General features: G+C 43.6%; 1 pseudogene; it reads right to left on the minus strand.

The window, feature by feature from the left end:
* Positions 1 to 12,400: 12,400 nt before the first annotated feature.
* On the minus strand, positions 12,401 to 16,621 carry LOC100995555 (heterogeneous nuclear ribonucleoprotein L-like; annotated as a pseudogene).
* Between the last annotated feature and the right edge of the window lie 10,261 nt (positions 16,622 to 26,882).

Consider the following 26,882-nt stretch of genomic DNA (forward strand, 5'->3'; position numbering starts at 1 on the left):
TTCACAGTCCTGTCTCCGTGGTCCTCACCGTGCAGACTCATCTCAGGAGGTGCTGGTGGGCAGTAAGATGCTGCTGGATGCAAACGTTGTCCTTATCCTAGGGGCTGCACAGTTGGTATCTGTGCCAGAGGGGCACAACCGAGGCTCATCCTTTGGTAATGGTCTCCTGTTCTGGGCCTTTAGGTCTTCAGTCAGGGGAGGCTCCTGTTTTACCATCTACCCTCTTATTTAGAAAGTGTGCCTCCGAGCCTCAACTGCCTTTTAGTTTATCGGGTGACAGGCTGGAAGACTTAAAAAAATGAGAGTGCTTTGATGACTGGCATTCCTTGGGCATTGAGAAGCTGGTTATCAGTGTTGCCATGACAACTGCGGGGCCCATAAATAAAACGGTGGAGGCGAAAGGTCATGTTGGACACTAACAATATTGTAAAACCTCTTAGATGCCTGGACTATGTACTTGAGACACATTGGATGGTTGTTTTGAAAGGTAATTTTTCTTTTTGCTCCCAAATGACCTATTAATTTTGTTCTTTTTTCAGTCTATTGCATTGGAATGTTGCTTAGCAAACAATTATACCTGGTACTGCTCTTCAAAGGAGCATGTCTATTAATTGTGTGGAGTGCAATCAGAGATACTGTCTCCCAAGCTAGTACAGGCTTTTAAACAAACATGATTTTCTTACCTCTACACAGTGCTGTGATATGCTAACATTAGCATGGTTTGCAAGACTCAAAAGAGTCAGAAGGATTAAACTTGGAATAATTTAAGGTGCAGAATAATCTCCCAGAAAGCTGAAAGTGAGGGAAGGAACTGTGAGGCTCCAGATGTCATTTATTAAGAGGAGTATGGTCTACAGGTGGTTTCCTAGGTCCAGCTCCTTGCCACTCAAAGTATGGTCCGTGGACTAGCAGCAGTCTCAGATTCTTCAACATCCGGAACCTCAGGCCCCACCCAGACCTATTGGATGAAGTGCTGCAGCTTAATAAGATCCCAGGTGACTTTTATGCACATTTAAGTCTGGGAAACAGAGTCTTACAACGTGAGTCAATGGCCTTCCAAAAGGGTGTTGGCACTGTAAGAAATAAAACCTGAGAGATCAGATACTCCTGGGAGAGTTAGGGAGGAAAAGCTTTGCTAAAAGCTGCTGGAAGTAGTGGGTGTCTATTTGTGGATCATATTTTGTACTGAATTGTTATTGTTTCCCCTACTTACTGAAAACATGAGCTGAATTCCAGAAAGTAACAGGAAGAAGGATGAGGATGGAAGAGTTAAAAAATAACACAGAAGTCCTGAGTTCTTGCAGGAGCATCCCCTTGCAAGATACTCGTCATGACCTTGGGCCCCATTGCGCCACAGTTTTCTCCACTTTGACAAGCCCAGATCACTTCCTAGGGCCTGCAGGATTCCTACATTAGTGCTTCTCAAGGGCTCCGAAAGCCTGGGATGAACGTCATGGCGCATGCGTGAAGCTTATCAGGGTCGCGCTATGAGTTCCAGGCTGGCTCCTAATTCCGCAGCCTCCTCGCAGCTGGGGAGCAGTGTGCCCACTTTTATCTCAGCTCCTGGCTTCTACAGAGGACGAGATGGGGAGGGCGTAGGGCGAGGAAGGAGGAGATAAAGCAATTTGGTGCATGGATGAGTCAGAGCCCGGGCACTCCCACCCATGGCTGAAAAGAGCATGAGTTTCCCACGTCCCTGTTCTGCTGTGAGAGGGGACCGCGTATCCACGTCCCCCAGCTGCACTGTGGGAGGGTTAATTGCAGAAAGACATTAAACAGCAGATTGGCTGTCACACGTGTCAACACGTAGCGATGGAGGTGAGTAAATGACTATGACTTAAAGTAATTTTTAGAAACAAGCACAAAATAAAATGTCTGTGAATGGGACTATTACAGAATCTCCTTGAGGAAGTGGTTGCAAATGTGCAGCTCCCAGAGCAAAACCTATCACAGGCTCACTATAACCTCAAATTCCTGTGCTCAAGTGATCTTCCCACCTCAGCCTCCAGAGTAGCTGGGACCACAGGTGCATGCCACCATGCCCAGATAATTTTTTCTTTTTTCTTTTTTTTTCTTTTTCTTTTTTTTTTTTTTTTTTGAGAGGAAATCTCACTCTTGTCCCCCAGGCTGGAGTGCAGTGGTGTGATCTCGGCTCACTGCAACCTCTGCCTCCCGGGTTCAAGCAATTCCCCTGCCTCAGCCTCCCGAGTAGCTGGGATTACAGGTGTGTACTACCACACCTGGCTAATTGTTTGTATTTTAAGTAGAGACGGGGTTTCACCATGTTGGCCAGGCTGGTCTCGAACTCCTGACCTCAGGTAGTCAGCCCGCCTCGGCCTCCCAAAGTGCTAGGGTTACAGGCGTGAGCCACCGCGCCAAGCTAATTTTTTTGATATTTTGTAGAGACAAGGTCTTGCTGTGTTGTCCAGGCTGGTCTGTAACTCCTGGGCTCAAGCAATCCTCCTGCCTTGTCCTCCCAAAGTGCTGGGATTACAGGCATGAGCCACCACTCCTGGTATCCTGCCTCTTTTTGATTTTTTTTTTCTCACATTCTAAAAATAGCATCTTTTCTAAGATTATAGAATTAGTATTCTACATCACAAATATTTAAAATATGAAAAGTTATGAAGAAAATCAAATCACTCCTAATCCTTCCACCAAGAGGTAATCACTGTTAACACTTGTAGTTTATTTCCCTTTAGTATTCTTAGTCGAATCACTTTTTTCTCCAAAAACTATATAGCAAATAAACCAAAAGCAGTTTTCCCATTTGTAATCCATATCCATCTGGCATAAGGCCATGTAAGCTTGGTTTGGAGCGTGTCCCAATAGCCCTACCAGCCTAAGTTTCCCATCCCTGCCTTGTGGTCTATTTCTCCGTCCACCCTGACCCAAATGCCACTCTCACAGAACTCCAGATTTGAGTTTGCCTTCATTTCTGTTTGACACCTCAGATCTTGGGAATGTAAATTGTAAAGGCAAAACTTCATGAGACTTTTTTTTTCTCTGAACCCGATATATCAAAAAACAAGTGAGACTTTGTTAAAATCTGCATTCCTTACTGTTTCTGATGCTTTGGAAATTAATCCAGGTTTACTCTGCCTTTATTTTGAGATGGAGTTTCACTCTTGTTGCCCAGGCTGTAGTGCAATGGCGCGATCTTGGCTCACCGTAACCTCCGCCTCCTGGGTTCAAGTGGTTCTCCTGCCTCAGCCTCCTGAGTAGCTGGGATTACAGGCATGCACCACCATGCCCAGCTAATTCTGTATTTTTAGCAGAGACAGGGTTTCTCCATGCGGATCAGACTGGTCTTGAACTCCTGACCTCAGGTGATCTGCCTGCCTCGGCTTCCCAAAGTACTGGGATTACAGGTGTGAGCCACCGTGCCTGGCCTACTCTGCCTTTTTCAATGCAGGTATTTTAAAGGATATGAGATACTCAAGGGAAGGCATCTATATTTGTAACTCCAGTACATGGCCCATAGTAAGTGCTCAATAATTCATATTCACTGGTCACTTAAATAACACAGAACTCTTGCTTCCTGTCTGGGTGAATATAATCAATGCTTAAGATTAATAAGGACAACAGTAATGAATGCGCTCGGTGGTTCAGGATCCTTTACTAGCCAGAATCACTGGTCTTTAACCCCTACACATTTCTGTTCCCCTAGTTGGGTCTCACCTTTTTAACTGCTAGCATTCTCCTCCTGCAGCCATGGACTCAATCTGTCTTTCCAGCGACCCACCCCTGGCTGGCTTGGACACTGCTCTACCATCAAGGATGGCATTTGCCTCCTCACTTCACTGACTTGAAGTCTTCCCCACCTCCCACGGCTCCTCCACCTACTGCGGGCTGCCCACTCCCACCCTCATCTCTCTACTGAAACAATTCTTGCCAAACTCTATGGCCACTTCTCAATCCTTATCTCGCCTAAGCTCTCCAAGGCATTTGACACACTTGACCTTGCCCTCTTTGGAGATCTTTAGAGTGCATGATTTCTTGCTCTGAGTCTTCCATGTACCTCTAACTGCCCCTTCCCAGCCTCTTTTGCAGAGTCCTCTTCCTCTGCCTCAACCTTAAATGTTGGAATCCCCTGAGTTTCCATCCATCACTTGCTTCACAAGGGGAACCAGTTCTGGGTTCTTGTTCTTTTGCAAAATATACATATAACATAAAATTTACCATCTTAACCATTTTTAAGTGTACAGTCCGGTAATGTAAAGTACATGTACCTTGTTGTGCAACTGTCACCACCATCCATCTCCAGAACTTCATCTTCCCAAACTGAAACCACATTCCCCTCCCCATAGCCCTTGGTAACCACCATTTTACTTTCTGTTTCTATGAATTTGCCTACTCTGGGTACCTCCCATAAGTGGAATCCTATGGTACTTTGCAGTTGGCTTGTTTCACTCATCATATATCCTCAAGGTTCATACATGTTATGTGTCAGAATTACCTTCCTTTGTAAGGCCAATGACTTTATGTTCCATGATGCATATGTACCACACTTTGTTTATCCATTTATCTGTTGGTAGACCCTTGGGTTGCTTCCACATTTTAGCTACCAGGAATAATGCTGCATGAACATGGTGTATAGCAAGTGTGTTCCAGTCCCTGCTTTCGATTATGTGGGGTTTATATCCAGAAATGAAATTGCTAAATCAAAAGGTAATTTTTTTTTAAGATAGGGTCTCACACTTTCATACACAGGCTTGAGTGTGCCATGGCATGATCCTGGCTCCTTGCAGCCTTGACCTGTGTTCAAGTGATCCTTCCATCTCAGCCTCCCAAGTGGCTACAGGTGCATGCCACCATACCCAGCTATTTTTTTTTTTTTTTTAGGAATAGGATCTTGCTATGTTGTCCAGGCTGATCTTGAACTCCTGGCCTCAAGTGATCCTCCTCCCTTGACCTCCAAGTGGCAGGGTTACAGGTATGAGCCACCATGCCTGGCCTGATAATTCTTTTTTTTTTTTTTTTGAAACGGAGTCTTGCTGTGTTGCCAGGCTGGAGTACAGTAGTGTGATCTCAGCTCACTGCAACCTCCACCTCCTGGGTTCAAGTGATTCTCCTGGCTCAGCTTCCCAAGTAGCTGGGACTACAGGCATGCACCACCACGCCTGGCTAGTTTTTTGTATTTTAGTAGAAATGGGGTTTCACCATATTGGCCAGGATGGTCTCGATCTCCTGACCTCGTGCTAATTCTATCTTTAATTTTTTGAGGAATCATTATACTGTTTTAGTTCCAATTTTTTCATATCCTCACCAACACTTGTTATTTTCTGTTTGCTTTGTTTTGGGTTTTGCTAGTAGCCATCCTAATGAATGTTATTGAGAAGTATCAGGGTTTTGTTTTGTTTTTTTTTTTTTCAGACAGAGTCTTGCTCTGTTGCCCAGGCTAAGGTACAGTGGCACAATCTTGACTGATTGCAACCTCTGCCTCCTGGGTTCAAGCAATTCTCATGCCTCAGCCTCTTGAGTAGCTGGGCCCACAGTTGCATTCCACCACAGCCAGCTTATTTTTGTATTTTTGGTAGAGATAGGGTTTTGCCATGTTACCCGGGCTGGTCTCAAACTCCTGGCCTCAAGTGATCCACCCGTCCCAGCCTCCCAAAGTCCTGGGATTATAAGTGTGAGCCACCGCACCTGGCCATGTCTGGGTTCTTTTAAATACTAATGTTTAAAAATAGAATTATTCTATGAAAAACAATCTAGTCTCAAAATGTTGACTGCTAGAATAAACAATATAGTAAAATGTGTATAATTTCCTAGTTATACTTTAAAGGTAGGATGAAGCTTAAGGTGCAGAAAGTGAAGTTAATTATTATTCTTCATTCATGGTTAGCCTCATCTTGAGTCTAGCAGGGCGCCACCCTTCCTCCCTGTTCCCAGTGCCTGTCCCACTCTCTCTCACCACAGACACTCAAAGTCACTGTTCTGTTACTCTTCTCACTCAAGCCACTGTGCTGGGATTGAAAGACTTTGCTCTTCATGGCTTACAGGAAAGTTAAGGTAGTTTTTGCTCTAGAAGCCATGTGAAAATGGGACTGCATTGGAATAAGCATCTATAGGAGCTGATACCTGCCCTGGCAGTATCTGGTAACCAAGAATTTCCAGAATTGCAATGGGGGAGTGGGGTGGGAGGAACAACCCCAGTTCAAAAGAGGAAAAGCAATCAAAAGGCCACGTGCCGTGGCTCACGCCTGTAATCCCAGCACTTTTGGAGACCAAGGCGGCTGGATCACCTGAGGTCGGGAAGGGAGACCAGCCTGGCCAACATAGTGAAACCCTGTCTCTACTAAAAGTACAAAAATTAGACGGGTGTGGTGGCATGTGCCTGTAGTCCCAGCTATTCAGGAGGCTGAGACAGGAGAATCGCTTGAACCTGGGAGGTGGAGGTTGCAGTGAGCCGAGATCGTGCCACTGCATTCCAGGGTGGGCAACAGAGGGAGACTCTGTCTCAAAAAAAAAAAAAAAAAAAAAAAAATCAAAGGAGGGGCAAAATAAAATGGTAGAAATGAATACGGATATGTCCATAAATGGACTAAATTCACCAGTAAAATAAACGATTATTAGTAAGAGATAACCAGATAATGCTGCAATTCCTGCGTGCCTGAAGGCCTGAGAAACTTTCACAGTAGGGTTAGGGGAAGTGAGAGAGAGACTGAAGGTGTTGTGAGGGCTACCCAGCTCTCCACTTTTTCGAATGTGAAAAGAAATAAAGCAAAAGAAAATTAAAAAAAAAAAAAAAAAAAAGAAGAAAGACTTTGCCCCTGAACTCTCAAGAGCAATGGAACTGAATCTCAGGGAGGGCATCCACAGGCCGATGAGTGCTATGACTGAAGGCCCATTGAAGGCATGTGGGGCAATAGGAGCCATAGAGAGGGACCTACTTCTGTTCACCAGGGAACTGAGAGCTCAAAGGTGGCTCCTAGTGAGAAGTGACTCCTAAGCTGAGTCCTGAAGATCGATGTGAGTGGGCCAGGCAGAGGAGAAAGGGAGGAGGAGCATGTGCAAAGGCCCACTGCCGAGAGAGCCGATTTGTGGGAAGAACCAAGAATCACTCAGTAGCGCTGGAGTTGAGTGTTGGTATGGGGTGGGAGGGTAAGAGAAGAGGTGGACAGGAGCTCATTCATGGAGGGCCTTGAACCTGTGCCAAGTCTGTAATTTATCTTGTTAGAAATGCACAGACATTGGTTTTAAACCAGGGCATGTCATGATTACATTTTTTTTTTTTCAGAATGATCATTCTAACCCAAATATGGAAAATAAATTGGACAGGGGAATGGGGAGGTCTGTCAGGAATCTGTTTTATCCTGGCAAGAGACAAAAAGGGCATTGGCAAAAGGGAGAACATTCGTTTGCTCATTCCTCTATTCATTCACTTATTTGACATTTACTTTATGTTTTCCGCTGAGCATCTGCTATGTGCCAGCATTGTGCTGTGCTGGGTGCTGGGAATACAAAGGTGAAAAAGAGAAACAAGGTCCCTGCCTTTCTAGGGCAGACACTTACTTGGCAGTTCTGGTTTTCTTAGTCTGTTCTGTGCCAATATAACAAAATACCACAGTCTGGGTAATTTATACGGAACAGAAATTTCTTTCCTCAGAGTTCTGGAGGTTTGGAAGTCCAAGATTGAGGGGCTGGCATCTTTCAATTCTTCTTCTTTTTTTAAAAAAAACTATCTCTTGGGCCAGGCATGGTGGCTTATGCCTGTAATCCTAGCACTTTGGGAGGCCGAGGTGGGTGGATCACCTGAGGTCAGGAGTTCGATACCAGCCTGGCCAACATGGCGAAACCCTATCTGTACTAAAAAAAAAAAAAAAAAAAAAAAAATACAAAAATTAGCCAGGCGTGGTGGCACATGCTTCTAATCCCAGCTACTCGGGAGGCTGAGGCAGAAAAATCGCTTGAATCCAGGAGGCAGAAGTTGCAGTGAGCTGAGATCATGCCACTGCACTCCAGCCTGCGCAACAGAGGGAGACTCCATCTCAAAAAAAAAAAATCTATCAATCGCTCTGTCCGTCTATCTATCTATCTATCTGCTTATTTAGAGACAGAGTTATGAGACTGGCTAATTTTTGTATTTTTGGCAGAGATGAAGTTTCACCATGTTACTAAAGCTGGTCTTAAACTCCTGGGCTCAAGTGATCCATCCCCCTCCACCTCCCAAAGTGCTGGGATTACAGGCGAGAACCAACGCGCCCGACCAGGGATCTCCTTGCTTTGTCATCCCATAGTGAACAGTGGCAGGGCAAAGAGAAAGAAAGAGAACAGGAATAAGTGAACCCACTCTCTCAATAATGGCATTAATCCATTCATGAGAGCAGATCCCTCGTAACATAGACAAGGTCTCACTCTGTTGTCCAGGCTGCAGTTCAGTAATACAAATATAGCTCAGTGCAGCCTCAGCCTTCTGGGGTCAAGTGACCCTCCTATCTCAGCCTCCTGAGTAGCAGGGACCACAGGTGCATGCCACCACACCTGTCTAATTTTTTTTATTTTTTGTAGAGATGGGGTCTCCCTGTGTTACCCAGGCCGGTCTGTAACTCCTGGGCTAAAGTGATCTTCCTGCTTTGGCCTCCCAAAGTGCTGGGATTAGATTACAGGTGTGAGCCACTTCATCCAGCCCTAAACATCTCTTAAAGGTTTCACCTCTTAATATTGTTGTAATGGCAATTAAATTTCAACGTAAGGTTTGCTGGGGACAAACATTAAAACCAGAGCACCGGGCAAGTGTGAAGGCAATGACAGTATGTATGAGCTAACATGATACAGAGCCTCAGAAAGACTTTCTTAAAAATTTCCCTAAAATGATGTCTCAGCTAAGACCTGAAGGAGGAGCAGGAGACAGCCAGGTGAAGGAGAGATATTGGGGGTTCCAGGTAGTTGGAATAGTAGAGGCAGCTTTCCAGAGATGAGAGATATCAGAGCCTCTGAGTGAATGAAAAGAAGTTCAGTATGACTGGACCACAGGGACTATTAAGGTGTGAGGCTAATGAGGGAAGCAGGGACCTGATCCCAAACGGGCCTCTAAATCACATGAAGGAGACTGGACCTTATAAGAGGCATGGGATCATATAAGAGAAAGGATCAGATGGACATCCTGAGAAGATCACAGTCTGGATAAATAGTAACAAGATAGACTAGAAAGGACTTGGTGAACTATTAGCTAGATTTGGGGTTACAGAAGAGCAGGAAGACTCGCAGGTGTCTGACTTAGGTACCATAAAACAGGAGGAAGGGAGGTTGGGAAGGAAGATCTAAAGTTTATTTTGGACCTGTTGCTTTTGAGGGACATTCAAGTGGAGCTATTCAGTAGGTGCTTGCATATACATTCCACCTGGAGATGGAATAGAGTTATTGGCATGTAGGACCTACACAGTGCAGAAATCATAGGAGTGGATGAGACCAGGTAGGCGAGTCTGCAGGGTGAGAAGAGAGCTGTGGATGGAAACACGGGATTCCAACATTTAAGTTTCAGGCAGAGGAAGAGGGCTCTGCAAAAGAGGCTGGGAAGGGGCAGTTAGAGGTACGAGGAAGACTCAGAGCAAGCAATCATGCTCTCTAAAGATCTCCAAAGAAGAGGGCAAGGTCAAGTGTGTCAAATGCCTTGGAGAGCTTAGGCGAGATAAGGATTGAGAAGTGGCCATAGAGTTTGGCAAGAATTGTTTCAGTAGAGAGATGAGGGTGGGAGTGGGCAGACTGCAGTAGGTGGAGCCATGGGAGGTGGGGAAGAGACTTCAAGTCAGTGAAGTGAGGAGGCAAATACCATCCTTGATGGTAGAGCAGTGTCCAAGCCAGCCAGGGGTGGGTCGCTGGAAAGACAGATTGAGTCCATGGCTGCAGGAGGAGAATGCTAGCAGTTAAAAAGGTGAGACCCAACTAGGGGAACGGAAATGTGTAGGGGTTAAAGACCAGTGATTCTGGCTAGTAAAGGATCCTGAACCACCGAGCGCATTCATTACTGTTGCCCTTATTGATCTTAAGCATTGATTATATTCACCCAGACAGGAAGCAAGAGTTCTGTAAGTTCTGTTTAAGTGACCAGTGAACATGAATTATTGAGCACTTGCCATGGGCCATGTACTGGAGTTACAAATATAAATAGGTGCCTGCTCTTGAGTATCTCATATCCTTTGAAATACCTGCATTGAAAAAGGCAGAGTAAAACTGGATTGATTTCCAAAGCATCAAAAACAGTAAGAAATGTAGATTTTAATAAAATCTCACTTGTTTTTTTGTTATATTGGGTTCAGAGAAAAACGAATCTCATGAAGTTTTGCCTTTACAATTCACATTCCCAAGGTCTGAGGGGTCAAACAGTAAAGAAGGCAAACTCAAATCTAGAGTTCTGTGTGAGGGGCATTTGGGTCAGGGTGGATGGAGAAATAGACCACAAGGCAGGGATAGGAAAACTCGGGCTGGTAGGGCTGTTGGGACAAGCTCGAGACCAAGTTTACATAGCTTTATGCCAGATAGATATGGATTACAAATGGGAAAATTGCTTTTGGTTTATTTGTTGTATACCTTTTGGAGAAAAAAAGTGATTCTACATAAAAATACAAAAGGGGCCGGGCATAGTGGCTCACGCCTGTAATCCCAGCACTTTGGGAGGCTGAAGCGGGCAGATAACGAAGTCAAGAGATCGAGACCATTCTGGCCAACATGGTGAAAGCCAGTCTCTACTTAAAATACAAAAATTAGCTGGGCATGGTGGCGCACGCCTGTAGTCCCAGCTACTCTGGTTGCTGAGGGAGGAGAATCACTTGAACCCAGGAGGCGGAGGTTGTAGTGCGCCGAGATCATGCCACTGCACCATCAGCGTGGTGACAGAGCAAGACTCTGTCTCAAAAAAAAAAAAAAAAAAATACTAGAGGGAAATAAACTACAAGTGTTAACAGTGATTTTTTTGGTGGAGGGATTAGGAGTGATTTGATTTTCTTCATAACTTTTCATATTTTAAATATTTGTGATGAATAATACTAATTCTATAATCTGAGAAAAAATGCTATTTTTAGAATGCAAAAAATATATATATATCAAAAAGAGGCAGGATGCTGGGAGTGGTGGCTCATGCCTGTAATCCCAGCACTTTGGGAGGACAAGGCAGGAGGAGTGCCTCAGCCCAGGAGTTACAGACCAGCCTGGACAACACAGCAAGACCTTGTCTCTACGAAATACAAAAAAATTAGCTGGGCATGGTGGCGTGCACCTGTGGTCCCAGCTACTCGGGAGGCTGAGGTGGGAAGATCACTTGAGCCCAGGAGTTTGAGGTTATAGAGAGCTGTGTTTGAGCCACAGCACTCCAGTCTGGGCAAGAGACGACTGAAAGAGAGAGACAGAAAGAGGGGCAGGTTTGTGTTCCAGTGCAGTGACCAAAATGACCAAAATGAAAACAAACAAACAAAAAAAGATACTGGGTGATAACATCGCTTCATCAAAAACAAAAAATGTAGAAGATTATATTGGTAGGAGCAATATTCAGAAATAACACTGAAGACCTAAAAATCACATGCCATGCTTAACCTTGTCACAAATTAGGGGTGGTCCTAGGCATTTTCTTTAATGTATTTATTAATATATAAAATCTAGAAATAATCGATCTGAAAGAAATGGTGTGATTGTGAGTCAGCCCTGCACACATTGCCCCTAGAAGAGGAAAATGACTTGCCCAGGTTTGTACAGTTATTATCTGCATTTTTCTGATCATGTGATATTAATTTTATCTTGAAACTTGAAATTATGAGGTAGAAAGTGCACTATGAGAACAAATGTTGAGTTATGGCTGCTGGAGCTCCAAAAAATTGAGTTATAATTCTTTTTTTTTGAGACAAAGTTTCACTCTTTTTGCCCAGGCTGGCTGAAGTGCAATGACATGACCTCGGCTCACTGGAACCTCCGCCTCCCGGGTTCAAGTGATTCTCCTGCCTCAGCCTCCCAAGTTGCTGGGACTATAGGCGCCCACCACTATGCCCAGCTAATTTTGTATTTTTAATAGAGACAGTGTTTCACCATGTTGGCCAGGCTGGTCTCGAACTCCCGACCTCAGGTGATTCGCTGGCCTCGGCCTCCCAAAGTGCTGGGATTACAGGCCTGAGCCACCGCACCTGGCTGAGTTATAATTCTTAATTGTGACATTTTTATTGATGAAAAGAAAATGATTTGATGCCTCTGATAAGAGACTGATATATTCTAAAATAAAGGCTCATTACTAACTGAAATAGAGTTTTTAAAGTTTAATTTGTTTGGTAGGAGGGAAGTAATCTCTTAAAAGATATGGCTGGCTATTCTTAAATTCAATTTTAATGAGTATTTGTGGGTAGGGAGATAGATGGAAATGTGTTTGGGGAATGTATTCTCATTTTCAATACGATTCCCTTTTATTGATCTCATGGGAAGAGGGCCTGCTTTCCCTTGTATGAAATTTCTAGACAAAAGAGACCGTGTGCTGTGGCTCACACCTGTAATCCCAGCACTTTGGGAGGCCAAGACAGGTGGATCACCAGGTCAGGAGATCGAGACCATCCTGGCTAACACTGTGAAACTCCGTCTCTTATACAAAAAAATTAGCCGGGCGTGGTGGCGGGCGCCTGTAGTCCCAGCTACTCGGGAGGCTGAGGCAGGAGAATGGCGTGAACCCGGGAGGCAGAGCCTGCAGTGAGCTGAGATCGCGCCACTGCACTCCAGCCTGGCAAGAGATCTAGACTCTGTATCAAAAAAAAAAAAAAAAAAAAAAAGAGTAAAGTGTCCGTCCTGCAAGTTGCTGCCAGTGCAGGCAGGTCAGGGAGTCTGCTGCCGCTGGTAGGGAAGACAAGCTTGCAGCTTTCCACACCCATTCCTGAATTGCGAGAAAGGAAACTTACCCAGAAGCTGGAAGGAATCCAGAAAACATGAGCAAACCCACAGCTTCTCCCTTGATAGAAAGGCGTGTCCACTCATTTCTTACGTCTACTGAAGCCTTGAGAAGATTAATTGAGGGTTTGCCTGCCTCGGAGGCATTTCACCTGGGCAGGCTGTGTCCTGATCAGCAATGTTCTAGGCTGTCAGGACAGACACACACTTAGGCACTACGTGTGTGAAATCTCAAAACCGCAGTTGCTGACCTAGGATTTTGTAGACCCTCTCCGCTCTTTAGGGCCAGAGGGCCCCAGCAGTGAAAAGCCCAAGGAAGGTCTTGTTTTCCTTGTCATGTCTTTCAAATAAATTAGGGAGAATGAGCACAGCTAAATTTGAGAAATTATTGGCACAGCCGTCAAATCCTTCAGATACAAAACACATTTTTCTTTTCTTTCTTTTTTTTTTTGCTGTGTTTATTTTCCAAACAATTTTATTGAAATGTGCGAAGAGTACATGGGCAGCACAAATGTATGAACAGGAAAAAAAAAAAATCACATATACAATAATTTTTTTTTTTTTTTTTTGAAATGGAGTCTCGCTCTTGTCACTCAGGCTGGGATGCAGTGGCACGATCTTGGCTCACTGCAACCTCCGTCTCCCGGGTTCAAGCGATTCTCCTGCCTCAGCCTTCTGAGTAGCTGGGACTATAGGCGCCCGCCACCACGCCTGGCTAATTTTTGTACTTTTAGTAGAGACGGGGTTTCGCCATGGCTGGTCTCCAACTCCTGGCCTCAGGTGATCCGCCCGCCTCGGCCTTGCAAAGTGTTGGGATTACAGGCATGAGCCACCGCGCCTTGTACAATAATTTTTTGTTTTGTTTTGAGACAGAGTCTTGCTCTGTCGCCTAGGTTGGGGTGCAGTGGCGCAATCTCGGCTCACTGCAAGCTCCGCCTCCCAGGTTCACGCCATTCTCCTGCCTCAGCCTCCCGAGTAGCTAGGACTACAGGTGCCCACCACCACACGCGGCTAATTTTTTGTATTTTTAGTAGAGACGGGGTTTCACCGTGTTAGCCAGGATGGTCTCCATCTCCTGACCTTGTGATCCGCCCACCTCGGCCTCCCAAAGTGCTGGGATTACAGGCGTGAGCCACCGCGCCCGGCCCACAATAATTTTTTAAAAGTGAAGAAGTGAAGGTTAATCTTGGGACAGATCAGGTCCCCTCTCGCTCCCCCTGCAGACTTCCAGCGTTTCCATTAAGGTTAAGCCTCTACAAACCTAGCTTTCAAATAAAAAAAGGAATACAAGATCTTTTGCAAAAAAACAAAAAAACAAAAAATGGCATAAAGGAAAGAGAAATGACTTCCTGCTCTGATGGGACTCTTCCTAGCCACCTAATTAGGAGGCATGATGAGCGGTGGAGAAACACAGCTTCAGAGTGTAAGGTATGGACCATTTGGGTTTTTCATCTGGTAATGGTTCAGGAAGCCCCGAGCCTCCAGGGCATCGCTCTTGGATTCCCACTCCAGCAGTCCAGAAGAGCTGCGCTCACTTTGGCCTGAGAATACTTTCACAGAAGATGGCCGCTTCACGCCCAGCTCATCTCAGATCTCAAAGAAGTTGTCAGTCACCTCCAGCGGGGCGTTGAAGAGGTGCAGCACGTTGCTGGGGTGCTGGATGCGGTTCTTCCCTGCCCGCTCCAGGGTGGGGAACCGATTGTTCGGGATTCACTGAAGTCTCTGTAACTGCAAGACGTGACTTCCAACCCGCATGACTGACAGGGCATGATGGCTGGCTGCTTGGAGACAGACATTCAGCTTCTGCCCAAACATGAAGTTGTTGCTGAGGTGGGTAGGTCCGGTCCACAGTCCACAGTGTAGCCGTCAGCCATCTCCACCATGGCGGTCCCCGGCTTGCTTTTCATGACTTTCACCTTCTCCACATTGCTATACAAGCAGAAGACATTGAAGACTTGGTCACAGTTCATCTTAGACTGATCCAAACCATAGACCATGAGGACAGGGCTGTCGGGGTGAGGGCCATGCTCGGGTGGTGGGGAGGGGGTGGGGGGTGCCCATACTAGGGGCCGTTGTGACTTGGGCCCCAAGGGTGACTCCCCCTCACTGGTGGACCCATCCTTTTCCCTTCGTAGTGAGGTCGCGGGCTGGGGGGCCATAGCCCTCATCATGGCAATGGCTGTGATACCCACGGTGGGGCCCTCCATATTCTGTGGGGTGATCTCCCAGGAGAGGGGGCTGCCTCTGGCGTTTGTTGGGGTTGCTGCCAGGGTCACCTTGTCCACTGAGATTGGGGTTTGTCTAGTCCCAAGTATCCTGATCATTCTTGAACACATTCAAGCGTGTAGGCTTCGCGTATTTGATCTTCAGAGTGCAACAGCCGGAATAGATTTCAGCCCCATTGAGTGAGGCCTTGGCCCACTGGGCACTTTGAACACAGTCAAATTTCACCATGGCCTGAACTCCATTCTTCCGGAAAATAGCAATTCTCTGGACAGGGCCACAAGGATTACCGATAGTGTAAAGAACATCCGTGGTGATCGAATAGATGGGGTTCAGGATGGTAAAGAGAAGCACACTGTTCACGCTCCGGATCATCCGAGTTCCCGGGGCGGGAGATCTTCTGGCTGGTAGAGTAGTTGACAAAAGCTGGGTGACCGGCAATATGTATTTGGTTGTCGGCTGTGTAGTTCACTGCGTTGCAAGCCTCTAGCACATCTTCAAACTCCACCAGTGCTTGTCTCTTTTTAGACATTACCATCATATAGCTGATGGGTCCAAACTCCTGCAAGGCCTCCACAAGGTCAGCTTCCACCACACCATCAATTAGGCCCCTGATGTGGACAACTGGGGAGGCAGAGGTTTTGTGTGGGTCATCACAGTTCTCCTTAGAGATTAGGCTTCCATCAGATGGAATTCCCCACTCTAGAGGACAAGGCCGCTGCCCACCCGTTTCTGCTCTCTCAACCGCCCACGAGGCAGGGCAGGAGACACATTTTTCTTTTATAAAATCTGAGTTGAGAGCCCATCTAAGATTTTTCAGTACCTTTTGGAGTCAATTTAAAAATCCCACTGCAAGCCGGGTGCGGTGGCTTATACCTGTAATCCCAGCACTTTGGGAGGCCAAGGCGGGCAGATCACCTGAGGTCAGGAGTTCAAGAGCAGCCTGGCCAACATGGACTTGGCCAGCCACAGCCAACCCCGTCTCTGCTAAAAATACAAAAAATTAGCCAGGCAAAGTGGCACGCGCTTGTAATCCCAGTTTCTAGGGAGGCTGAGGCGGGAGAATCGCTCGAACCCGGGAAATGGAGGTTGCAGTGAGCTGAGATCGTGCCATTACACTCCAACGTGGGCAACAGAGCGCAACTTCAACTCAAAAAAAAAAAAAAAAAAAAAAATCCCATTGCAGGTATCTATCAGGGTAATGTGGTTGAGTTTCTTCCAAGGGACTCAGAGCTTGACAAATCTGGTCATAGTGAGAAAAACATTGGTAAAGTTGTCCAAAAGAGCAGACAAGGTCATTCAAGGTATTTGATCCACTTTTAGGAGTTAAAGCAAAGAGCTAATTATTCAGGATTAAAAAAAGATTTTTAGCATTACTGTAGATACTCTTTTGTGTAAAGCGTAAGATAAGGACCACACTTTTTTTTTTTTTTGGCGTGGCATCTTTCTTGAATATCGATTGATCTTCAATGGAAGGGCTTATTTTGGGATGTTTTATTCTATTCCACTGGCCCAAAACATAAGTCTATGCTTAGGCCAATACAAAATTGTCTTGATTACAGTAGCTTTACTCATATAGTAAGTTTTGAAATCGGGTAGTTTAAGTTCAACTTTATTTTTCAAAATTGTTTGGCTTAAGGTTTTTTTGCATTTCTATATAACTTTTAGGGTCACCTTATCAAATTCTATTTTTAAAGCCTGATGATATTTGATAGGGATGCATAGAATCTATAGATCAATTCAGGAAAAACTGTCCTCTACAATATTGAGTTTTTTGATCAATGTTCATGGTATGTCTCTCCATTTACTCAGCTCTTCAGATAAATATCTCAGTAATGTTTTGTGGTTTTTAGTGTATAGTTATTGCACTTTCTTTGTTAAATTTATTCTCAAGTATTTTATTCTCTTTGATACTATTGTGAATAAAATTATTTTTTAATTTCATCTTACTATATTGAAATACAATTAATTTTCATGTACTGAACTTGAGTCCTGTGACCTTGCTGATCTGGTTGATTAATGCCAGTAATTTTTTTGTAGATTCTTTGGGATTGTCTACATACAGACTCATGTTGTCTTTGAATAAATACACAACCTTTATACCTCCTTCCTAATCTATATATGTTTTATTTGTTTTTCTTGCATTATTTCGTTGGCCAGAGCCCCAAGTACAGTAAGTCCTCCCTTAAGACCATTGATAGGTTCTTAGAAACTGTGACTTTAAGCAAAAAGACATTTTGTTCAATCAAAGTATTTTTTTCTTTTTTTTGGCTGGGATTATAGGTGCATGCCACCATGCCTGGCTATTTTTATTTTTTGTGGAGACAGGGTCTTGCATTGTTGCCCAGTCTGGTCTTGAACTTCTGGGCTCAAGCGATCCTCCCGCCCCTACCTCTCAAAGTGCCTGGGTTACAGGCATGAGCCACTGTGCCCGGCCTCAATGTAATAACATTGATGAGAAAAAAAAAATGGATTGTGTTATAAGTCATTTTGCTTAAAGTCACAGTTTTCAAGAGCCTATTGACATTACATGAGGATTTACTGTACAATGCTGAATAAAAATGCTGAGAGCAGATATCCTTGCCTTGTTCCCAATCTTAGAGGAAAACTATTTGATCTTTCACTATCTTATTATTTAAAAAATAGTAGTAAAATATACATAACAAAATGTACACTTTTAACTATTTTGAAGTGTGCAGTTCTCGGCATTAAGTCCATTTACACTGTGTAATCATCATCACCATCCATCTCTAGAACTTTTTCATCTCCCCAAACTGAAACTCTGTACCTATTAAACACAGACTCCCCATTCCCCCAGCCCCTGGCAAACACCCTTCTACTTTCTGTCTCTATGGATTCCATTATCCTAGGTACTTCATATTAGTGGAATGACAATATTTATCCTTTTGTGTTTATCTGGTTTCACTTAGCACAGTGTCCTCAAGGTTTGTTCATGTTGTAGCATGTCTTGGAATTTTCTTTCTTCTTAAGGCCGAATAATATTTCACTATATATTTATTCTTTCGCTTTTAAGTATAATGTTAGCAGTGGGGTTTTCATAAATGTCTTTCATCAAATTGAGGAACTTTTCTTTTACTCCTAGTTTATTGAGAGATTATATCCTGAATGTAAATTGGATTTGGATAAATGATTTTTCAGCAGCTATTGAGATGACCATGTGGTCTTTGTATTTTATTCTAATTATAGAGTGTAATTATATTAATCAAATATTGACTGTTAAACCAATCTTGCATTCCTGGGGTAAGTCCCACTCAGTCATGGTGTATAATCCTATGCTTTTTTCTAAGAGTTATATAGCTTTATAATAGCTCTTACATTTAGGTCTATGATTGATTTTGAGTTACTTTTTGTATATTATGTAAAGAAGGGTCCAAAATCATTCCTTTGCATATGGATACCCAGTTGTCCCAGCACCATTTGTTGAAAAGCCTATTCTTTCCCCACTGAATGATCTTGGCACTCTTGTTGAAAATCAATTGACTATAAATGTAAGGGCTTATTTCTGGAACTTCAATTCTGCTCCATTGATCTTTATATCTTCCTTATGCTGTACCACACTGTCTTGCTTACTGTAATAACTTGTAGTAAATTTTGAAATCAGGAAGTATGAGTCCTTCAACTTTGTTCTTTTTTGAGACTGTTTTGGTGAATTTGGGTCTCATATTTCTTAGAGTCCTTTTTAACTTTACCTTATCTGGGAAGAATTGCTTTCACTGATTTGTGGCTTAAGATTATACACCACAGCAGTGCTTCTTAACTTGGCAGTACATAAGAATTACCTGGGGGGCTTTCTATTTTTTATTTTTATTTTTGGAGACCAAGTCTCGCTCTGTCGCCCAGGCTGAAGTGCAATAGCATGAGCTCGGCTCACTGCAACCTCTGCCTCCCAGATTCAAGCGATTCTCCTGCCTCAGCCTCCCGAGAAGCCGGGACTACAGGTACGCACCACCATGCCTGACTAATTTTTGTATTTTTAGTAGAGACGGGGTTTTACCCTGTTGGCCAGGCTGGTCTTGAACTCCTGACCTCAAGTGATCTGCCCGCCTCAGCCTCCCAAAGTGCTGAGATTACAGGGATAAGCCACTGTGCCTGGCCTATATAAATTCTTATAGCCTGCACATTTATAGTATTTTCCCCTCTTTTATTATTAGCTTTTATTTTACTTTAACTGCTTATGTTTATGGTATCCATGGTTCTATTATTTTATTCTCTCTTTTTTTTTTGAGACAGAGTCTCGCTCTGTTGCCCAGGCTGGAGTGCAGAGGTTTGATCTTGACTCACTGCAACCTCTGCCTCCTGTATTCAAGCGATTCTTCTGCCTTGGAATTACAGGCACACGCCACCACACCTGGCTAATTTTGTATTTTTAATAGAGATGGGGTTTCACTATGTTGGACCAGGCTGGTCTCGAACTCCTGACCTCAGGCGATCCACCCGCCTTGGCCTCCCAAAGTGCTGGGATTACAGGCGTGAGCCACCGCACCTGGCTTGTTTTATTCTTCTTTATATTTAATCTTTTTTCTTTTTTTCTTTCTTTTTTTTTTTTAAATGGAGTCTCACTTTGTTGCCCAGGCTGGAGTGCAGTGGTGTGACTGTTGCTCACTGCAGCCTCCACCTCCCGAGTTCAATCATTTCTTTTGCCTCAGCCTCCTGAATAGCTGGGACTACAGGCACACACCACCATGCCCAGCTGATTTTTGTATGTGTATTTATTTTTAGTAGAGACAGGGTTTCACCATGTTGGCCAGGCTGGTGTTGGATTCCTGACCTCAAGTTATCCGCCCGTGTCAGCCTCCCAAAGTGCAGGGATTACAGGCGTGAGCCACCACGCGGGGCTTAGTCATGTTATTATAGGTGTCTTTGTGGTAAATCACTTTAAATCCCTTGTGGGAGAAAGTGGGATGTAAATAAAAACATTTAAAGCTTGACTTTTCCTTTCAAGAGCCTAGTATAGTGCATGGAACTTCCTGTTCTCCATAAAATATGTTTTGAGTTCTAAAAGGAATAACTGGCTGAGGGCAGGAGGTCAGAAAAAACTAGGTAAACCGTTATCAAATTGATTAGGACAAGGATCCAGCCAACCCCATTCATCATTTATCAAATACCTACAGTGCTACATGTTTGCCTTGCCATTTGACCATTGTGCTCAAATCCGGCAGAGTAAGGATGTCTGCTGGAGATCTCAGTACCATGGACTTGGTGATGATATCCACACCTGTAAAATGGGTTAACAGTACCTACCTCACAGGCATGTTGAGGGAATGAGGTGAGATGATATATTCAGAGCACTCACCCCAGAGTCTTGCACTTGGTGAGTTTGTCAATGTTATCTTCCCTCCTCATCTCCTTCCTCAATTAGATGCTGTGACTCCCTCCTAAGATTGTATTTACTTTACAAAAGGATATAATTTGTTGTATGTGCAAATGAACTTTGTCATGCTTTGATCCAAGGGAGTTTCTAATCTTTTTGGGGGAGGTGGGAAAGGAGAGTAAGAAATGAGAGGTCGAGCTCTCCACGCGGCCCATGATAAACACCAGGCAGCTTTGTGTGGAATCATCACTTGAGGGTTTGAGTAGCAGAAACATGATGCTGGAAGACATTAGAAGAGAAAGGTCCATGGGCCACAGAAGGAGACAGGTGTGGAATGAGAATTGCTGGCAGCAGCCATCCTTAGAGAGAAAGGTAAACGCTCCCCTCTGCAGGGGCCTTGACTCTATGGCCTCAAAAACTGTGAGCTCTCCAGACAGCTTCTTCCTTGTGCATCACATCCAACTGCTGTAGCCCTTCCTCTGCCTCTGCGCTTTTCAGTCTGGACCCAGGACAACACCAACAGCAGGGCCCTGGTGCCAACCAAAGCCCATCAGGGAACTGCCCCCACAGTATCTACTTTTTTTTCTTTGAGGTGGAGTCTTGCTCTGTCATCCAGGCTGGAGTGCAGTGGCACAATCTTGGCTCACTGCAACCTCCGCCTCCTGGGTTCGAGCTATTCTCCTGCCTCAGCCTCCAGAGTAGCTGGGACTACAGGTGCCCACCACCACGCCTGGCTAATTTTTGTATTTTTAGTAGAGACAGGGTTTTCAGGCTGGTTTCAAACTCCTGACCTCGGGTGATCCGCCCGCCTTGGCCTCCCAAAGTGCTGCGATTACAGGCATGAGCCACTGCGCCCGGCCAAATGACAATTTTTAAAAATTGAGGATGGCTGGTGGCAAAGGAGACTCTTATGCTACTGGTTTTCTGGAGTCTATAGTTGAGCTTTAAGAGTCTTGGTTCAGGGACAGGCCTGGTGGCTCATGCCTGTAATCCCAGCACTTTGGGAGGCCGAGGCGGGGAGGATCGCTTGAGGTCAGGAGTTCAAGACCAGCCTGGGCAACATGGTGAAACCCCATCTCTACCAAAATTACCAAAAAATTAATGGCATGGTGGTGCACACCTGTAGTCCCAGCTACTTGGGAGGCTGAGGAGGGAGAATCATCTGAGCTCAGAAGGTTGAGGTTGCAGTGAACTGAGATGGCACCACTACACTCCAGCCTGGGTGACATAGTGAGACTCTGTCTCAAACAAACAAAAAAGATATTGGTTTGGTGTTTCCTAGGACCACTCCTTCTCCTTCTATCTCAGTCCTATTTTATAATCTGATAATGCAATTTAGGTTGTGCGTTTTAAGGTGAAGATTAATGAACTGTGCAGTGGCTTCCTTTATTAACATTAAAATTTTTTTTTAGAGAGACAGGGTCTTGCTCTGTCACCCAGGCTGAAATGCAGTGTCATGATCATAGCTCACTACAGCTGTGACATCCTAGGCTCAAGTAATCCTCCTGTCTCAGGCTTCTGAGTAGCTGGGACTACACGTGTGTGCCACCACGTCTGGCTAAGACGTGCTATGTTGTCCAGGCTGGTCTCCAACTCCTGGCCTCGAGCCATCCGCCCATATCAGCCTCCCAAAGCACTGGGATTACACGTGTGAGCCACTGTTCCTGGTCCCTTTGTTACTTACTGAGGAAGATAAATATAGAGATTTCATGCCTTATTCCACATTCAGCTCCTACATTTGCAGTGTCACCTCCCACTAACTTACTCTCCAGTCACAGTGATATAGATATATAAGGAGTTGTCCCAAACCCACCATGCTGTACCTTTGCACATGCTGTTCACTCTTCTTTGAATGTCTTCCCAACTTTTGCATGCCTTGAAAATGTTTATTCATTCTTCAATATCTACCTTCGACTTTAGCTTTCTCCATGAAGTCTTCCTGGGGGGAAGTCTTCCATCCTCAAACCCCTACTCATTTTTTTGTGTGCCTTTTTCAGACTCTATTTTCATTCTTGCGTATCAGTCTCCCTTACTACACTGTGAGTTCCTTCAATACAAAATCTCCATATTCTTTATGTTTGCATTTCCAACACTATGACTATCCCTTTTATGTGTGGGTGTGATGAATGTTTCTGCAATTTTATATTAAAAGAAAAAAATTCATGAAGGGAATTTCCGAACTTATTGTACGCCAACAGGTTGGCAATCTACTTGTAGAATTATCCCCATCTTAGTTATTTGTTAGAATGAAAATTACACCCTTATGGGGACACTCCCAGAAAAGCTTGTAAATTTTCTCAATTCTTTGTTTATCTATAAGATGGCATGAAGCCATAAAATAAATTATACATGTGAAGTATATAATATGCTGTGTAATTACAGATGTGATGCTAGTTGAACCCACTTCTCTGCAAGGGCTGTCTCTAAACAATTAGTATTTGGGGCCAGCTCTGTGGTATGTTTGATTAATACAATTTAAACAGAATAAAGCAACCAGAGTAAAACCAACCAAACTAGCTGTCATATCAAATCCATCCAGTACATATCTATTTTAAGGTCTTTTTTTACATTTTAACCAGTATGATGTATTAGTTATGCCTTTTCATTTGTGCTTCTCAGGAGGCCCATTTCATGTAGGACACTAAAGTATTTGAGGACACATTTGATTCGGAGGCAGCTTACCCTTCAGTTTAATAGTGGATATCCCTGAAAATCAATTCCTGATCAAACTGAAGGTTTAAAATCATCCAAATGAAATTGCAGGCTGGGCACAGTGGCTCTTGCCTCTAATCCCAACACTTTGGGAGGCCAAGGTGGGAGGATCACTTGAGCCCAGGAGTTCGAGACCAGCCTGGCCAACATAGCGAGACCTCATCTCTACTAAAAATACAATGGAACGGCTGGGTGTGATGGTGCGTGCCTGTAGTCCCAGCCATTCAGGAAGCTCACGGGGGGAGGATCGCTTGAGCCTAGGAGATTGAGACTGCAGTGAGCCATGATCATGCCATTGCACTCCAGCCAGGACAACAGAGTGAGACCCTCTCTAAATAAATAGAACAAAAAGAACAAAGAAGTTGCAGAGGTACTTGAAGAGGCTGGTAATAAATAAGGACCATATGCTCTCTCTTTTAAACATGTACCTGTCTGAAGCTTGAACTTAAGCTTCATTAGTATTCCATGGATGTAATTTTTTTCCTCCTTAAATTACCTGCTTATGCTCCTTTCTCCATCTCACAGAGAAGTGAGATTTTCTATAGTTCAACAAGCATAGTTTGAATATCTACTATGTGCCAAGCACTAAGAGGCACAGGATCTCAATGCTCATGCCACTCTGGGTCCTAAATCCTGTAGCACTCTGGAGCCAGTGCCCTGGGGGTGCAAAGGCTGCGGGATTCTGGTACAGCTATAAATGCCTGAACATCCCCAGGAGGAGAGTTTTAAGTTGAATCTTTGTGTGCAGATAACATGACTGTATGGAGCTTTCTCTTAAGATAACATAATTCATAATGCCACAAAATAGGAAACGGACATATTTTATCCAAAAAAGTAAATTAAAAGGGCTATCTATGCAAGATATAATGTCTTCCCCGCATCCGCCTTTTTTTCTGCAGAAGAGAGGCTGGAAGATCAACAATTTTCTAGCCAAGCCAGCTTCAGACATTTGTCAGCTGAGGTCATTCTTTATATTCCCATATTTGATATAAGACTTCAACATGGCAAAGTAAGTGCCACCAGAATTATAAAACTTTGGCATAGAAAGTGACATTGGAGAGCATTATCTTGGCATCTTGGGGTGGCCCAGAGGGCCTCGGGGTTAGCTTCCTAATTCCAAGGGTGAATCTTGCAACTCCTGTATTCACTGGAGCGAATCTCTCCTACCTATGATTTTTGTGGATTTAGATATATTTTGGTGTCTAACACAAAACATCCTCTGAATAAAAGGCTCATCATTACCATTCACTCTTTGAAAAAATATCCCATTCCAAAGAGTACCATAACCATGTTGCACCTTGCAACCATCTCTTCCTCGTATCTGCCAATGCTCCTTTTATTTTATTTTTTGGAAATTTTTTTTATTGTAGTAAAATACATATATACAATAGAATTTTCCATTTTAACCAAAGTGTACAATTAAGTGCTGCTAAGTACGTTCACAATGTTGTACAACTATCAACACTATCTATTTCTCAAACTTTTTCACTACCCAAAACAGAAACTCTGGAAGCATTAAGCAATAACTCCCTATTCTCCCCTTTCTTCAGCCCCTGGTAATCTATATTACACTTTCTGTGTCTATAAACTTTCCTATTATAGATATTTCATATAAATGGAACCACACTATATTTGTCTTTTTGTGTCGAGCTTATTTTAGTTGGTATAATGTTTTTAAGTTTCATCCATATTGTAGCATGGATCAGAACTTCATTCCTTTGTATGGCTGAATAATATTTCATTGTATGGATATACCACATATTGTTAATTGATTCATGTGCTGATAGACATGGGTTGTTCCCAGCTTTTGGCTATTGTGATTAATGCCATAACAAACATTGACATATACGTATCTGTTTCAGTCCCTGTTTTCAATTCTTTAGGAGTGGAATTGCTGGGTCATGTGGTAATTCAATGTTAGATGTTTGGAAAAATGTCAAACTGTTTTCCACAGTGGCTGCACCATTTTCCATTCCCACTAGCAATGTACCACATTCCAATTTCTCCATATCATCACCAACACTTGTAATTCTCTGCATGCTTACTTATGTATATGAGATAAACATCCCAATGGGTGTGAAGTGGTATCTCATTGTGGTTTTGGTTTGCATTTGCTTAATGGCTAATGATGTTGAACATCTTTTTATGTGCTTGGTGCCATTTGTCTCTCTTCTCTGGGGAAATGTCTCCTCCATCCTTTTGCCCATTTCTTAAATTGGGTTGTTTGTCTTATTGTTGTTAGGAGTTCTTTATATATTCTGGATATTAAACCCTTATGAGATATATGGTTTGCAAATGTTTTCTATTCCATTGGTTGTCTTTTCACTTTCTTGATAATGTCCTTTGGTGCACAAAAGTTTTTAATTTTTAAGTGCAATTTATGTTTTCTTTTGTTGCTTGTGGTTTGGTGTCATATCTAAGAATTCGTTGCTAATAAATCCAAGGTAATGATTGATTAGTGTTTTCTTCTAAGAGTTTTATGGATTTAGCTCTTATATTTAGGTCATTGATCCATTTGAGTTAATTTTTGCTTATGGTGTAAGATAGGGATTCAACTTCATTCTTTTGCATATGAAAGTCCAGTTTTCCCAGCACTATTTGTTGAAAAGACTTTTCTTTCCCCCATTGAATGGACTTGGCAACCTCATTGAAAATCATTTGAGCATAGACACACAGGTTTATTTCTATACTCTCAATTCTATTCCATTAGTCCATATGTTTATCCTTAGGCCAGTGCCACACTGTTTTGATTATTATATCTTTGTAGCAAGTTTGAAATTGGGATTTGTGAGTCTTCCAACTTTGTTTTTCTGTCTTGAGATTCTTTTGGCCCTTTGGGTACTCTTGCAATTCCATATGAATTTGAGGACCACCATTTACATTTCTGCAAAAAATACCTCCAACTGTTCTTTGTCCTCTTCCCATAAAGAGCATTCGAACAACTGCCTCCTTCCCCAAAGGCCACCCCGGCTCCAGCTCTCTCAGGCTCTCTGTGTGATTCTTATCACTGGTTTTGGTCCTATCTGCCTCCCAGGACAGGGTAATCATCTCCTTAGGTGCAGACTTCCAAAAGCCTGGTCTGCTCAACTCCTTTATCAACAAGCTCCTTTTGGAGGCCTAAGAACCCTTTCTGATATGGGGCTAATGGTTTTTTGAGCTGCATTAAGAGAATAAGGGGAGAGATAGTGGGGTTGGGACTTAAGGGCTATTTCTATGGAGTGGAATAAATATGATTGCATTCTATCTCTGACCTTTTTGCCAACCTACCCCATTCCCTGGGCCAAGGGAAGAATCCTACATGGACCTATGGGGTGTTAGCTATCATCTTAGCATGAATTTGCTGAGCCCCTAATATGTACTGGGTTGGGCAGTGTAGCCATCAGTACACAAGAAGCCCTAAATTCATAACCTCAAGGAGTTTACCATCTCCTGGGGGAGTTTGCATGACATATGAAAGTTCCAAATATCTAAAGCATGTGCATGATACATTATTCAATATCATGATGCGTTTTCTGATACAGACAATACATGTGATTGAGGTTCAGCTGAGGGAGAGTGTCATGTGAGCTGCAGTCATCAGAGAGCTGCATGGAGAAGGCAGCATACAAACCGGGATGGATTTCCAGAGGTAAGGAAGAGAGGACATCCTAGTAGGTGCAAGAAGTGTGATGAGAGGAGATGAAAACAAAATCCAAGACATAATGGGGATTTAATGCCTCTGTGAACCAGTAAGAATCTCAGTTTGAGTGTAAACTAC

The sequence above is a fragment of the Pan paniscus genome, chromosome 5, assembly GCF_029289425.2.
Source record: "Pan paniscus chromosome 5, NHGRI_mPanPan1-v2.0_pri, whole genome shotgun sequence".
NCBI classification, from domain to species: domain Eukaryota; kingdom Metazoa; phylum Chordata; class Mammalia; order Primates; family Hominidae; genus Pan; species Pan paniscus.